The following is a 15,876-nucleotide window of genomic DNA, read 5'->3' as shown; positions in this document are numbered from 1 at the left end:
AACAGCGCATTGTTTGATTTATTAATAAACGGATTGGAAACTCCAGCAAGGAAATTAATCTCAGGCTGTACCTGTTCTGGGATGACGTTGGGGTGAAGGACAGGACCAGGAACTGTGTGCAGTTCCTCTATGCAGAAACTTGGCCAGACTCCCAGAATAGGAGGCATGAATGTGAACATCTGTATTAAAAGGCAGGAAGATATTATTATTCAAAAGCATTTCAGCTTCCAAGCCTTTCTGTTCCAGGACTTCTAGCAGCCTCTCTGTCCAAATTAGGATGAACAGCTGCGATGTATTTGGCAAGCTAACCTCTGCCCTCAACTTAGAAGCTTTTTACATCACGAAATAAAACACGTACATTTTAAAAACCAAAGGGTCCATTAAATCGTCTAGCTTGACTTCTGTACTAGAAAGGCCACTGAATGTCACCCACTTACTCGAATATTGTGCTACAGCTAAACATGGTTTCTAGGCACGCTTTCCAAAAAGGCATCCGATGGTTTTGGAGACTGAGAATCCTCAACGTTACCCGCAGTAAAACAGGGAGAAATAGATCTGAGTAACCCACTTCTGTGAATTGTTAGAGCCTGTTCAAGCAAAATTCTGTCAATGCAAATGAAGATGGTCAGTGCAGACTTTAAACCATCCCTGCAGTATTTCCTAAGGCCACAGAGGACATGTGACAATTCAAAATAGTGCAACCCACTCTCCAAAACAGCAGGCCAAACACAGCGTAAGACGATGCTGTTTTGCAAAATAGCATCAAAACCATTGAAGAATACTCAGAACATAGCACCAGAACCTACAAGTTAACCCTTAATACGGCCACATGTCTGTAGCATGATGCAATTAACACTCATCATCTTTAGACATGGCAATATGTGCCTCATTTAGAGCTACATCCCACAAATACCTTGTGAGGAGAGCCTGCACACTCAACTGCCAAGAAATTCAGTTTAACAAAAAATAAAAATCAGCTTAAAAGAAAGCAGCACATCAGGATTTTTCAGTGTAACCTCCCAAAAAAGTGCCAGTTATGGAAGTCTTCCAGGCAACCACAAGATCTTTCATCAGGAGATTTCTTAAATCCAGGATGCAACTTCTGGTCTAAGCCAGAGACCACTGAGATAGACCCGTCCTTATGCTGAACAAGGGGAGGAAAAGCCAACGACTATTTGGGAATAGTGTTTGGATTGGATGAGCGTGTATCTACCCCATGCTAGCTGGGTTCATGCTCATGGGTCAATTGGCAAGCCAGGCAGAAGAGAATTCTTAGCTGCAGGCTTTCCCATGGGGGTACAATATATTGCCCTCTTCCCAGATGCTCATTTTCAGCATCTGTAGGAACTTAGGAGCTCCAAAACCCGCCGCCTCTGCCAAGATTTCTGCACAAGGCTTATTGCCTGGCTCCATTAATCACGACTTACCAGTCCTGTAAGAAGGACTTGGTTTTTCCCGGCCATTTTTAGCCAGAAGGATCTTCCCACAGGCAAACCACCACGTTCTGCAAAGGAGCACGGAGCTGTCGCAGTACAGTGGTGTGTAGTGAGGCCGGGGGAACCACAGCGTGACAAACACTTGCTCTTTCACATAGCAGTGTCTCTCTGTGGCTTTCACCAAAGCAGTAGGATGTGTCACCCAAGGAAAATAAAAGCAGATGATACACACGCAATCAAAATTACATCAGTAGTGGAAAAAAGTGCATGAGAGCATCCCACTCCCCAGCCTACCTTGCCCTCCTCCTGACCTCCACATCAGTTGTCGGCAGCACAGAGGTAGGACTTTTATGAAAGCAATGGGAGAGAAGAGAGTATTGGTGTAGGCCTTCTGTTTCCCATTATATCGACATTTCTCCCCTTTCACAAACACATAGGATGGCAGCAGCTGTTAAAAGCAACTGCCTATTTAACTGCACTTCACTCAAAATTTACTCTTCCCAAGTCTTTTATTCTCAATTCTACGTTAATCTGATACCAAAGGGATGAGGCTGAAGGACAACGTATGTCTTTGGGCAGAGGAATTAGTAGAAATAAAGAAACACTGGGCAGGCTCAGCTCTGTGCCTGGCTGAAGCCTACAGCAAATATTTCAATCCCTCACTCGAGCACCCCTGTACTGAGTTGCGCAGAGCTTCCAAAAAGCTCTTCAGCACAGCAGACACCTAGATAGGTTTCTCCCAGATGATGCAGGACATGGGAATGTCTCTCCCAGCTCAAGCCTCACTTTCTCCCTCCAATTCTCCCTTTTCACTCCCCCAAAGCATGCTCTCCTCCCCAACATTTGGCAGCGTATCACTGTTTTGAAGCCTTCCCATCCTTACCTTGCTCCGTCCCCCCACAGCAGCAACCTATACATCAGCTTATGCCCCACCATCTGCACAGCAGCATCTCCCACCCATCACGTCTGGCAAGAACTGGGCTCTCCATCACCGCATCTTTCCTCCTGCTGGCAAAGTACCAGCATCCTCACGGAGCACTCAAACCCACTCCCACATCTGCCCTGGAAACTGATACACATCTCTGAGAAGGGCTACAGCTGCAGGACACCACTGTCTTGGACCATCTGTGCTCCATGCATGGCTTCACAGAAAGTTCAACCTCTTCAGCAGAGAGATCTCTACTTTCTTTTTTCCCTTCCCTGAGGCTGCTAGTCACAGCCACTTAAAATTAATGCTAAAGCGGTGCCAAGTTTAAATTGTTCTTACAAATATCTAATCCACTGCTGAAAATAAAGAGAGGACACCAACAGGAGGCTGTTTGCAAAGCGCAGCTCATCAGCAGTCCCCAAGCAGGGCCCTGTGGGAACGCAGCCTCTTAGTTTCCATCAACACCTTGCACGATTATTTTCAGCCGTTCACAGTTTCGGTGGGAACGGCTGGCTGCGAGCCGGGATGGGGCCAAGCAGTAGTGAAAAAGGAGAAGGAGGCTGCGTCCCAGGTGACAGGACACATGCTGGGGAAGGCAGGAGACCTCATCTACTCTCAGACTGTGGCTTGCGTAACTTCCACCTCTGTCCCTCCGCAGACGCTTAGCAAGGGAACATCATCACAAGCTAATCCTGCTCCTTTTTATTGCCTCCATTTCATTCATTTACTCCCACTGGTGCCAGGTTTCCTTCTCATCTAGCTAATTTTTGCGGTCATTTTGGACCCGCAAGCATCCTCGATCAACTTCCACAAAGTCTACTTTTGTGAGAGGCAGAGAAATTTCTTCTGTTTGGGGGGGAAATAAAAGAAAAGGGAAAAAGCCTTCTCCATTGGCCAATACACCCTCCCAGGGCATCCAGCCACCCAGCAAGGATATGCTGCAAAGCTGTTCTCCAATGTTTTATGCTCTGTCACAGCACAACTGTCCTTGGATCTCTTCCAGGACACCTGGGAATTGGGGAAAGGTGCTGGGAAAGCGGACTCAGTGGATCAGGAGACTGACAAATTCAATACCAAAAGTAAAGCCAATCACTCTAGTCCAACTGACGGGCAGCAAGGTCACACTCGCTTCCCTCTGGGTGAGGAAAATAAAGGTCCTTTCCTCTCCTCTAGAAAAGGACCCCAATTTTTCACCATCCTTGTTGATATTAGAGAGAGGGCTTCAGACACCAAACCAGACCAACAAGTCAAACTTCCATGATGTTAATATCATTTTGCTTCTATCATTTGCTCTCTTCAAAATTCACACACTTCAGGCTCTACACACGGGAAAGGACTAAATATCTAAGTAAATAGCAACACATTGAATTAGCCTGTGTTAGTGTAGCTACCAACAACGAAGTTTGCACTGGCAGGAGTACAGGTTCCCATTGCCTCTTTTGAAAAAAGGAGTTCTCCAATTCAATTCAAAAAGTCTAACCCTAGTGCTAACAGCAACTACACAGCCGAGAGAAAAAACATTTGTTTTGGAAAGCAAGCAGAAGAACCACCTCATTTTTTTCCCCCCTTTTAGAAGGAATTCAGTAAATTTTCTACCTTGATGCTGTGTAAGCACTCTTCAGCAATAGCTAAAACATCCTTCTGTTATCAACACTGTTTTGGTCACAAATCCAAAACATAGCACCATACCAGCTGCTATGCAGAAAATTAACTCTATCCCAGCCAAAACCAGTACAGAGGACTCACAGGGACAGCCTGGAAAGGCTCTCCCATATGGGGTGATAGGTTAAACCATGAGTTGATCGAGCATCCAAGTCTCACCTCTCACCCAGCATCTTTCAGACTGGTAAAGATTTTGCAAGAGTGGTTGCACACCACTCTTTAGACTGGAAGGACATTGGTGTACCCAGATGTCCAGGAAAAAGCCCTGGAAAAACCCAACTGACAGAGCCGCCAGCTCTTGTTTGCAAAAGCGTAGGCCTGGCTCTAAGGGACCATGGCCCCAAAATCCCTCTTTTCCCCCCTCTTTTTCCATGTCTCCCACCTGCCTGCCTGCCTCCCCCCTTTCTCCAGATGCAGCTCCTCCAGTTCCGCGCTGGCTGTTTATAGCCTGAAACACATTTTGCAGATGCTCTGCAGTAAAAACCTTTTGACACCTATAAAGCGTTATAAATCATGGGCACGTTAATCACCCAGTCTGAGCCCATAATCCTAACCCAGGCACAACAGTCAATGGGTTTTGCAGACTCCCTCCCACAGGCATTTCGCCTACATCAGGACTAAGCCAGAGATTTAGCATTAATCAAACATCCTCACCCTGACAGTGTTAGGCCGCACCAGGCAGCAAGTTATCAAACACTGTGGCTTTCCTGGGGTTTCAAGGACTTGGGACTTCCCATCCTTCAAACAAGCATTACTGAAACGCCTTTCACATGGAACAAGCAGGAATTTACAGAGGCTGCAGTATCTGCGGTCAATGGCCGACTATTTATATTGAAGAATGGCTTTGGAGGAAAAACACAACCCAAATCCATTAAGCCTGAAATGGTATTTATTGAGTAGACTGGAATTTATAATGCTGCCCAACAGCCTGGCCTTTTGGTCAAGCAGTCATGAATACACCAGCTTTCCAGGCTTGTACCTCCATGGTAGGATCTAGAGGTGACCAGCAATGGTCTTCTGCAGGCTTACCTGTCTAAGCAGGCAATGGCTTCAGCATCAGCCTTGCCCTGTGGCAGGTTCATCCTAACCTTTCTAGGAGCTGCCTGAGGATGTGGGTCTCAACGATAAGCAAGCTCCTGGCAGGTTAAGCCCAGTTTTTGAGGCTAGCACACCTCTCTGCTCCTTGCCAGTCTACCATGGGACTCCTGCCCAGCCTAAGAGAGGTCTTGCTCCTTCGTGAAGACCAAAACATGCCATTCCCAGATAGACCCAGTAACACTCCTTGCAGAGTCTGGTCTGATGGCACCACGCACAGCAAATGCGATTCCTGCCTGGCTCAGCTGACCACAAACCTGCCTTAGGGAACATGCAATGAAGAGACAATGAGATAGGGGATAGAAAAACCACATTATAATATGACAGCACGATGCCCTGTGTAAATTCAGTTCAGCCTCGAAGGCTGGCTGCGGTCACACTTCAGACAAGATCTTCTTTGGCAGATGGCCTTGGGAAAAACTCGGAGAAATCACGCCTTTTCATCTTCCCCACTGTGGAAGGAAATTTCCACCACTGCTGACGCTTGAATGCGTTTCAGCATTCAAACGTCACTGAGCAAGACAACACTTGAATGGCACCCGTGCTCCCAGGAGAACCGCCTGCAACCCCAGACACAAGGGGAGGTCTGCACTTTTCCCTGACTCCCAGGCATCTCCCAGAGCCAAGAGAAACAGATTTCATGATGGAGCAAGACTGCAAACACAGACAGCACAATTCCTGCAAGGCAGCGCAACCGCAACGATGACAAACCTGAGGGAGTTCAGCAAAACCTGCAGCAGGAGCCGGAGGCTGGGCAGGGTGAGGTGTCCACACGCAGCTACGAGCACCTCAAACCCCTTCCCTGCACAACCATCCACCCTGTATCATCTCACAGCCTCCCTGTAAAATGAAGGTCTCAAAGGTGAAGTTAAAGGATGTTTAAGTGATATCTACAGCCCTGAAAACAGGGTGGGTTTGCTTTCAATTCCAAGCATTGGGGAAAATTAAAAAGATTAAGGAAAAAAAAAAAATCAATATTTAATCCAATGATTGGATTTTCCTGCATTTATCGCATCACTCCAACATAGTCAGACACATCCATTCATGGGGATTCAGCTCTGAATCACTGGTCACATCCAACGTGCAGCATCCAACGCCTTGGTGCCCAACCTCAAATCAAAGAGGCTTGAAAGAGCCTCTTTCCATCAAAAACTCCCGTGTCCTCAGGCCTGCGGTCATGAACATTAACAAAGTGAAACAGCATGGAAAAGGGCAAATTCATCCATCCTGTAATAGTGGTTTTCAGCAAAGCAAGCAATTTCTGTGACCAGTGACCTTTGGTCGTCTCAGGGATTAGCACTGAAGACCCAGCAAAGTCCCAGCTCCACAAGCCTATAGTCACACAGATATATCACCCCAACGTGGCTTAGATCATCTGTTCAGGTCATTTAACAGCTCTTGCCAAATGGGAATTACAAGACTATTTCACTATAAAGTGAATTAATACACATATCGCAGACAGCACGGCAATCCATTATGTCGATGGATCACAACCCTCATTCGTCTTTTCACAAAAGGACCCAAAAAAGCCATCAGAAGCCTCAGTTCAAGGCCACACGATGGTTTTAACCAGATGGACCATCTTGAATCATTCACATTTCACTTTAAGGGAATAAATTTTAACAACAAATGCCCAATTCATTAGGAAGAGTTTGATATCTCATTTATGCTGGCTTGCAGCTACACGAGCAGCAATAGATACTTTAAAGGCAGGGAGAGGCATTACAAGTATTAGACATTCCCCCCCATCTCTCCTCCCATATCTACACAGTTCAGACACCTTGCATGTATTTCAACAGAGGATTAGGAGATGCGCGATATAAAAACACTATCTCTGAAAGAAAGGCGGCAGCGCAGCTCCTCTAATGCTGCTTTCTAGCGAGCGTGTTCAGCTGCCCCACGGGCCATAACAAACCCACTGCCTTCACCTCTCACACCACATGCCAACCAGGGCATCTGCATGAAGCATTTATTTAAATCATAAAGGGCAATTTGGTTTCTAACCTCCATTACAGCGTCTCTCCAATTTTTCCTGCTAAGTGAGCACCGCTGACGTTTAAATGATGCTGCTTGCGGAAAGGGCAGGGAGATGCATCCGGCTCTGGGCATTTCTGTATTTCTCCACTGCTCTTACACATGCCCCGGCAGTCCCCATCTCTTTGCTGTGACCACAACATGCCCATACGAGAGCACGTTTTGATAGCTCAGCAGCAGCCGACGCATGCCATAACGCCCGGCATTTATAACGTACCAGTTTATGCCGGTGTTGTCACCCTCTATAACACAGCAGCAGTATTGTGAGCAGAAATTGGGGGTAGCTGTGCTCCTTGCTGGCTTGCTTTAACTGCTCTGTGCAACCACTTGTCAGGTGGTAGGAAGGGGTAGACGGATGCATCAGCTAATGGATCTTCTGCCTTAAACACGTCTGTAGCTGGTCAGTGGACTGAGAGCACCTTTGTATTATCCAGATTTAAAAAAAAAGCTACAAAGCAAACACACGTGCTCAGTAACTCTTGCAGTGCGGTATCCCAGATGGGACATGCTACATCAGGAAGCAATAGATCCATGGAGCCTTTTCTTATCCAAGTACCAAAGTCTGGATTATTGTCATGGAAACACTGGCATAGTCATAAATGTCCAAGGAGGAATTCAGAGAAAGAAACCTCAAGGGAAATGATCAGGGTGAACATCTCTCGATGTAAAGCAGAGCACCTGAGGTCATTTTTGGTTCCTGTTTTGGCGACAGCCACAACTTCCAAGTCTCAGATCAGCTTGCCCAGCACAAGGCACAACGTGATGGGCTGCAGCTTCCTCCCCTCTCTTCCGTCAGCCACCCCTGGAAACTCTCAAACTCTCGCCCCATCTCTCTCTCAAGCAGCTCACTCCAGTAATAGGTCAGAAATCAGTGCCCACACAGCCAACTACCTCAGCCTTTAAAGTTTCCTCCTTTAGCAGTGCTTATCTTCAAGAGCTTCAAGGCATCAACCATATCTGCTCTCAGCCTTTCTTCTTCCCCAAGCTGAGCACAGCAAGTTTGAAGTCATCGCTTTCCGAATACTTTCTAGGAAAGGCTTGGCTAAACCCCCTGCTAACATGTAATGGATTTCCTGGGAAGCACAGGCAGCCTAGGCTTCTGTCTGGAAACCAAAGATAAAGGGCAAAAAAAAAAAAAAAAGAAAAATACAAGAGCCATCTCCTCAGGCTGCTGCTGCTGGAGTAAGGACAAAAGAAACATGGAGGGATGTCTTGAATATCAGAAACAGGACAAGTCCAGTTTTGTCCTGGCTTGCCTGAGGATCTTTAAAGGGTTTGAAGGTCCCTTTTATCCCTACATCCTTCCCTAACTTTAAGGTGTTGTTCCCATCTTTCTTCCCTCATCCCCTCCCCAACAGCCCAAAGCCTTTTTCCTGCGCAGACAGCACTTGGCCATCAGTCCTCAGATCTACTTGCCTACAAAGATTACAGACACACTCATTATTCAGCCCTGTTTTAAGCTATTAATTCAAGGTTGGTTTTCACTGCAACCCAGGATGAAAACTAGGGGTGGTAAAGGTCCATCCCTACAATCTTCTTTTCATTTGCTATTCTGTTTTTGGAGCTCCACCGGCCACTTAGGGACTTTCTGGTGCATCTTAAGTGGGTTTCTTTAGGCAAACAACCTACTGGCATTCAGTAATGCTGAGCTCACCTTCCCCAGTTACACTTGAAGGCAACAAATGCACACAGTTGCTTCAAGGAGGACAAGAGAAGCAGCATCTGCTATATCCTCCTGAAAAGCTGCAAGAGCAAACAGGAGGAAGGAGGGCTGATGGGCTCCAATGATGTAATTTTTCACCCAGATAATTAGAACAATGCATAAAGAAAAATAAAAAAACAGTTGGAGGGAGCACATCTGGCAGCTATAACAAGGAAACGCCACAATCTGAATAAAACCCTGGAGGCCCATAACGTTGGAAAAGTCACAAGGCACCTTTGTGTATCCAAGGGAGGCTGGCCTGGCCGTTTATCACAGGGAGCTTGCGCATGGATCGCTTCAAAAGTTTCTGAATAAAGTAGTAATGACAAAGTATTAGAAATTCTGTGCGGCATTGCTATATGAGCTAATCAATCACCTATAAAAAGGTCAGCCCTGCCCAGGGACCACTTATAATATTACCCAGAGCCTGAATTCTCAGGCAGACAAGTTAAAGCTGCAGAGAACACAACTGCGACCCACCAAGTTAGCTATGATTCCTGGTGGCATTGGCCACAGTGCCACACAAGATACTGTTCCCAGCTCCTCACCTCCAAACCAACGGGCAACAGCCGGTGCCATCAGGAAGCCCTTAAGCGCATTCACAGGTACTGGGGAGAGGCATCCATGTTAGGATGATTCCTGGGATTCAAAACTCATCAACGGTGGCCACCACCAAGTCATCTCAACAGCTTGACTTCTGCGCCTCAGTTTACCCAGTGACAGAAAAAACCACCCCAAGCTGGCAGAGGGACTTATGCCACTTCACACACTGCAAGATAAATACGGGAGGTTGTGTTGATTACAGGCTTTCGTATTTTGCCTAAATATTAGCCGTTCCGTTATTAGCACTGGAAAATCGTAGTGGGGAGGGCAGGGGGGTACCTGGAGAGTGCTGAGCAAGAACTTGTTGGCTTGGGAATTCTCAATTCCCTCCCACTTCCACATGCCCGCCTGCTGCGGAGGCCTCAGGTCAGGAAGGTCGAGGCACTCTGCCAAGCCCTATTAAGTTTTTATTGCACTAAATCAGAGCAGACCCAGGAAGGTGTTCATAACACTTCTCAGTATTTTCCCGCAAAGATCTAAAAGCCTGTTTGTCAAGAAGGATGGCGAACGAAGCAACACTCCTGGCCCAAGGTGCTTCCAGGGAGCCTGTAATATCTAGCTAGCGCTGCCTTTTTGTTGATCAGGTACCAAAGACCCTCAAAGTGCGATCCATCAGCACATAACACAGCAGCTCCGGAACTCCACAAACTGCGGAGCATCTGCTGCTGGGTTCAGAAGAGCTGACGCACTACAAGGCGTTGCTCGAGGCTTGACAGCTTGTCGTGGTTTAACCCCAGCCGGCAGCTAAGCACCACGCAGCCGCTCGCTCGCTGTCCCCCCACCCCTGGGATGGGGGAGAGAATCAGGGGAAAAAAAAACCTCGTGAGTTGAGATAAAGACAGTTTAATAGGACAGAAAGGAATGAAAAACAATGATAATAATAATAATGACAATAGTAATACTAAAAGAATTAAACTATACAAAGCAAGTGGTGCACAATGCAATTGCTCACCACTCGTTGACCGATGCCCAGTTAGTTCCCGAGCCACGATCCCCCCTCCCAGCCAACTCCCCCCAGTTTATATACTGGGCATGATGTCATATGGTATGGAATAGCTCTTTGGCCAGTTTGGGTCAGCTGTCCTGGCTGTGTCCCCTCCCAGCTTCTTGTGCCCCTCCAGCCTTCTTGCTGGCTGGGCAGGAGAAGCTGAAAAATCCTTGACTTAGTAGAAACACTACTTAGCTACAACTAAAAACATCAGTGCGTTATCAACATTATTTTCCTACTAAATCCAAAACACAGCACTATACCAGCTACTAGGAAGAAAATTAACTCTGTCCTAGCCGAAACCAGGACACAGCTCTTCACTGATGGGAGCAGCAAGCCTACAAAGCAACAGCAACGAGGAAACATCTCTGCCACAATTACTGAATATTACTGTCAGAAGAGGATGGAGGCAGAAAGGGAAAGGTTGCAGCAGCTACCAATAGAACAGAGGAGCCATGTACCTGGTGGGGAAAAGATGACCTGCAAGGACACGTGTTCAGGGAGGGGACAACAAAAAAAAAAGCAAGGACACTTGCTGGCACATAGAAATGGAGTCTAAATACAGCAGCAGGGAAATGCCACCCAACAGCAGCGCTGGGAGCAAGGGCTGCAGGAGTAGCTCTCCCAACACCAGAAGCTAGTGGGTACAAGCAACCAGCATTTCCAGCTCTTGGACCAGGTCCCTGTGCTGCTCCCATCAGCAACTAATGGGGATCTCTGAGAAAGGAGAGGGGCTGTGCCTTGGACGTGCAAAAACAAGCTTTAAAAATATGAGGTTTCTGGGAGGCACAGGCACTTTAAACAGGCTATGTTCATATATGCATCAGCCCTACAAAGCCACACTGAAAGATGATAAGAGGGATTTTAAGCTGGATTCTGAACAAGTTGTGTTTTTAAGGACAACAAAATATTAGTTATACCCAAAAATCCAACCCTGCAAACCCATGTTTCATTGACCATCAGTCCTGACATCCCCCCCCGCCCCGAAGCTTTCAAAGAAATCCACTCCTGAGCTTGGATGTGCATCTCATTAGCTCCAGTTTCACCATCTTTCCAGGTTCTTAACGAGGGTTTGGTTTATTAGATGCTCAGGTGGGCTTAGAGCGTTCAGAAAGCAGTGGGATTTCTGTATGTACGAGATTTCATCACTAATGCTGCTCCTTTCTGTCACGACATCTCAGGGGTGTTTACAAGAGAAATGGGAGGAAGAAAAGAGATGGTACAAGTACCATGAAGTGCACCATTCACAGAAAGCTCATGAAGAGACCTCCATCTAAATGCTGTAGGTGCCACTGAAGAGCAGAAAAATCACAGGGATCTTGCAATTTCAGTCACCTGGGATCCAAAGCTGCCAATTTTGGGTTCATTCCCAGGTGATGATGGCCCTTCCTACTGTACGTAACCAAACCAGGCACCTATCCTTGCCTATTCTTGGCAGTTTTCTGGAGGAAAAGACAGTTTTGTAAACATGGAAAGCTTCCAAGGGAAATGGGGGTGACAAGAAGAGTTCCCAGTTACAAGTTGAGGCAGACAAAGTGTATCTCAGAAGGGCTCGTGGTTGGGAAGCACAGTATCAGCCGTGCCTGCCGCTAAGTGGAGAAGCCAAAGCCCTTTGCAAATGGTGATAGTATTTTATCCTATTTGACAGGGAACTAAATAAGATAAATAAAGAACCCAAGATTTTTCGATACATAGTAACTGCAAAAAAAACCCAAGCCAGCCAATAAAAGTGGCTGCTTCTGTTTGTTGGACAGATAAAAAATTATCATTGCAGTTTCCTTCTGCAGAGTATCTCTTTCCCCACTCCCACCTAGGATGATTTCCCAGGTGTGATATTTGCCATGTACAGACGACGTGGTTTTGGAAGCAATAAAAAAAAAAAAAAACCTGAACAAAACCAGTTGATAGATTTAACTTTCTGTTTATACAATGCAACCCATCAACATCTCCCACGTGGATACTGATCCTGCAACATCTCTGGATGATTTTAAAAGATGCTGCAGCCAGCCCTGGACTCCACCGCAGGAGCAAGAGCTATTCTGGTGTTGTAATACCCAGCAGCAGTTCATTTCAGGTGAAGCACACAAGCTGCGCCCAGAGCATTGTGTTTATACACTGCAATAGTGCCGCTCGCCGTGTTTAATTGCTGGCAATCCATCACCAGGATTGTGCTATCTGGGAGCTACCTTGAAAGCTGCCATCTGAACTTCAGACCTTTAAAAGCACACACAGCAACTACAAGCCAAAGCTTATTTACCCACAGTTTCTGTGTTCAGGGTGATAGAGCCCTGTTAAGATGATGCACTGACTTCATGAGAACTTCCTTGGTTGAATACCTGATGAACAAGCTGCAGTTAGATCAGAAATTGCTTCCTCACACCAGCTACAGAGATTATAATGGTCTGAATCTCAGCAAGACCATTTCTTCTCTTTTATATGCCTTGCATTAAAAAAAACATTAAAAATTTAAAAAATGTGAAAGGGGATCCTGCCGTTAAAGCTGAAGGCACACAATAGAAAAAAGGAATTTTGCAGCTGTTCAAAATTTAAAAAGGAGCCCAAGCGTGCAGGTTGGGTGCCTTCAGCCCCCCTCCTCCATTCTCAAAAGGTCAGAGGAAAGCAAGAGATAATTACAAGTCTAGCAAGCAGTCTCCCAAAAAACTTAGAACTCAAGCTTACCATTAAAATTCTGATTTTCATGTAAATTTTTAGTGTGTAGTAGGAAGCCTGATCTGTGTACATTTGGGGGAAAAGGAGAGGAATCATTAAAACTCTGGCTGTTGAGCTGCAGCACAATTCAGAAAAACAGTCATCAGCAAAAGATTTCAAGGACACAAGGTTGGGTCGTAACCCAAATTTAGGTGAAGGCCTTTTATTCTAGAAAGTTTGATCTTTTAAAAAGAAAGCAGGTAACCATGCTGTAGCCTACACTAAAAAAAGTTGCTTTTTGAATACATGCCTTTCTTTCTAATAATTACAGAGCATAAACATAACATGTAGATACCCTATTCCTTCCTTCCCAGATAGCTCCAGATTTTTGCAAGACTTAGGACCTCTCAAGTATGCCATACCCCTTTTTATCGAAGCCATGCTCAGGAAAACATGTATTATACTACAATTGCCTCTACTCTGGGCTTGCAGTGGCTGAGTTACTATAAGGGCAGATACAGGGCAACACAATAGGTATTATCATCAATATGCCACTGCCTCTGTGTAAAGCAAATAGGCACTTCAGTTGGGGTATGGTATTTTCCTGGTTAAGCCTTCGCAGATACACCTAAATACTGTGGCTGGATATACATCAGCTGGAGGCAGTTAGCATATGTAAAACTTCCTATCCCCATCCAATACCTCGGGATCTTGGCAAGTTTTCCCACACGTCCCAAAAATCCTCTCGTGCAAACCAGAGATCACTAAACCCCAATGCTGGGAGTACCCTGTACGTTGGGGTAAGTCCAACAACAGCAGAGACGGGAGTTTGCCGTACGAGTGGTCCTGAATTTGAGTGATACCATGAAACGCTCTCCACCCCATCCAGAGAGGCAGAGGGATGCTAATACTGCTTTGCAGCCCACAGAAGTTACCCGCTTGCTCAAACAGCCGAGGACTATTTTGCAACTAAAAAAAACCAACAGGTTTCTCACTCGTCTTACACATATCTTAAAGGTCACACCCATTCTCTGCAGTACTCAAGCACATGCAAATAGATCTGTCCAACAGAGGACAATTAGCCTTCATTTGCGTCTTCCCCCCTCCAAATACAGTGCTACTGGAATCGCTCATTCCAGCACTAACACCTGCGAGGCACTTTATTGACAGCAAGATGGGAACAGATTCTTCAAGCCTTGGTTTTGCACAGCCTGTAGCTAATTTTAGACTTTCTTCTCTTGCTCCTGCAATAGCTATTGCCTCCATTTCTCTATTCAACAAAGTGAAAATTGAGGCCTCATGTAGACCTTAAAAAGACCAACTCAGACTGGACGTATTTTTAAGCCTAGCTCAGGTACCTTTAAACACAACAAATTCCTTTCTAGCACTAGAAAAACAATTGAAATTCCAAGTAGAATTGGAAGGCTGCCACTGATATTTTTTGGTAAAATAAATCAGTGCAAGAGCAGCCAGCTTTCACTGAAAAATTAAGTCAATAGCAATTTTTCCACGGATTTTTTAGCTAAGAAGTGTAACGTTCTGGTTCATAAGGCATGCAGAATTAGGCATTTTGAGTATTTAAGTTAGTACACGCACAGATGCCAAGACATTACATCCCACTGTTTTCCTGACAAAGTCTTAAAAACCCACCTACACCCTCTGCTACGGATGTGCCCGGGTATTTGCTCAAAGGAAGCTTTTGCTGGCTCAGAAGCGGTCACTCAGACTAAGCTGGCCAGACTGAAAGCAGAGGAAAAACAGCACAAACATTTCTCCTTTGCAAAAGGAAATTTGTTTTACGCCGCGCAAACGCAAGCCATGACTTTTCAATTCACATGGGAGCTCCCGGCCAAGCTGCACCACCAACAATCGATGCAATTCAGAACCAGGAGCATTTTTGGCATGGGATCTGCTGCCCAGAAGTGTTTTCTCCTTAACAGCCTCTTTTCCAGAGGAAAAGCACTCCACAGCCAGGAAGATCCCTGGTTATAGACTTAAAAATAAAACAGAGAAGCTAACTGTCACCAGAGCAAAACTAAGCCCTCAAAAAGCAGTGAAAGAATCTCCTGGGAGCATTGCCAGAAGAAACGAGATTTAAGTTTTGGTTTTTCTTCTTCTTTAAGTAGTAAGCACACTAAAAAAAAAAAACCCAGACAACATGAGAGCACAGAAGAGCAGTAATACACAACCATTAGCCAGAAGATGTAACAGGGTGGCTTTGACAGCAGTTTTTTCACACTTCTTCCTATAAACACATCAGGTCTCACGAGCCCCCATCTTGCAGCTCCAAACGACAGGGAAGGTGCGACTCCAGCCCCGCTGCCTGGATTCCCTCTGCCAGAGCTCTTAAAAAAACCTGTATTTATCCAGGGAAGGGAAAAGTCACCTCTAACAGCTCCTCCGTTTATCCCCAGCTAGTTCTCACCTCCTGCTGCCTTTCCCTACCTAGAAACTTATTTTCACATGCACAGAAGCTAGAGACCATGCAGAAATGCAGGTCCTACATATTCAGCCAAAGAAACTGCAAGCACACCAGTAAGGCACAGAGCAAGGAGGAAAACAGAAGTCTCCCCCAGTACCAGAAGGAAAATACAGACAGATTTGGCCAAACCCATACCACTCAATCCCTTGGAGAACCATGACCAGCTAACCGTGCCCATCTGCTACATCAACCACATGGCGAGAACGTCTCGCAGACCTCCACGCCACGGGGCCAGTGGTTTCCATGGTCTATCCAAGCCAACAACAACAACAAAAATCAAGTATCCAGCACTTTCAA

The 15,876-nt window shown here is 45.9% G+C and overlaps 1 protein-coding gene across 2 annotated transcripts in view; it reads right to left on the bottom strand.

The window, feature by feature from the left end:
- GDPD5 (glycerophosphodiester phosphodiesterase domain containing 5) overlaps positions 1 to 15,876 on the bottom strand; it is a 173,997-nt gene that overhangs the window by 92,913 nt on the left and 65,208 nt on the right. The window lies entirely within an intron of this gene.

This window comes from Gymnogyps californianus, chromosome 1 (genome assembly GCF_018139145.2).
Source record: "Gymnogyps californianus isolate 813 chromosome 1, ASM1813914v2, whole genome shotgun sequence".
NCBI classification, from domain to species: domain Eukaryota; kingdom Metazoa; phylum Chordata; class Aves; order Accipitriformes; family Cathartidae; genus Gymnogyps; species Gymnogyps californianus.
This window is presented reverse-complemented; position numbering and strand designations above follow the sequence as displayed.